Source organism: Pristiophorus japonicus, unplaced genomic scaffold (assembly GCF_044704955.1).
Source record: "Pristiophorus japonicus isolate sPriJap1 unplaced genomic scaffold, sPriJap1.hap1 HAP1_SCAFFOLD_750, whole genome shotgun sequence".
In the NCBI taxonomy this organism is placed as follows: domain Eukaryota; kingdom Metazoa; phylum Chordata; class Chondrichthyes; family Pristiophoridae; genus Pristiophorus; species Pristiophorus japonicus.
The window spans coordinates 214,985-215,577 of record NW_027254667.1 but is presented as its reverse complement, the minus strand read 5'-3'; the positions used below and the strand labels follow the sequence as shown (position 1 = coordinate 215,577).

At 52.6% G+C, this 593-nt stretch overlaps 1 non-coding gene across 1 annotated transcript; it reads right to left on the bottom strand.

Moving 5' to 3' along the window:
* Window positions 1-225: 225 nt before the first annotated feature.
* Window positions 226-298, bottom strand: trnat-agu (transfer RNA threonine (anticodon AGU)). Its single transcript has one exon. It is a non-coding gene; the product is annotated as a tRNA-Thr (tRNA).
* Window positions 299-593: the final 295 nt, after the last annotated feature.

Sequence of the window (593 nt, the reverse complement as noted above, 5' to 3'; positions counted from 1 at the left end):
GGTCACAATAGTTTCAGCTTACGATACGGTCCCGTGGATTTATTCTGAACATAACAGTGATGGGGAGGGCAGAGAAAGATTTGGAAGGGGAAGAGAGAGTGTGAGGGAGACAAGGGGAGGAGAGGGGAGCCTGTTGTTCCAGGGTCGGTCTCAGAGCTGGTTAATATTTATAATTAAAGCCCTTGTTAATTGACGGTGAATTTAATAAATAGGCTGATCTTGAGGAGGCCCCAGTGAGATTTGAACTCACAACCCCTGGTTTACTAGACCAGTGCTCTAACCCCTGAGCTATGGAGCCACCAGCTCTGGGAAAGACAGGGGAAGGAGCAGGAAAGAGAGGGGAAGGGAAAAGAGAGAGTGGAAGGAGTGAGAGAGAGGGGGAAGGGGAGACAGAGAAGGAAGGAGTGAGAGAGAGGGGGAAGGAGGGGGAAGAGGAAGAGAGGGAGGGAAAGGAGTGAGAGGGGGAAAGGGGAGAGAGAGTGTGGAAGGGAGGGAGAGAGTGTGGAAGGGAGGGAGAGAGTAGAAGGAGTGAGAGGGGGAGGGGAGTGGAAGAGAGGGGAGGATTGAGAGAGAGAGGGGAAGTGGAGAGAGAG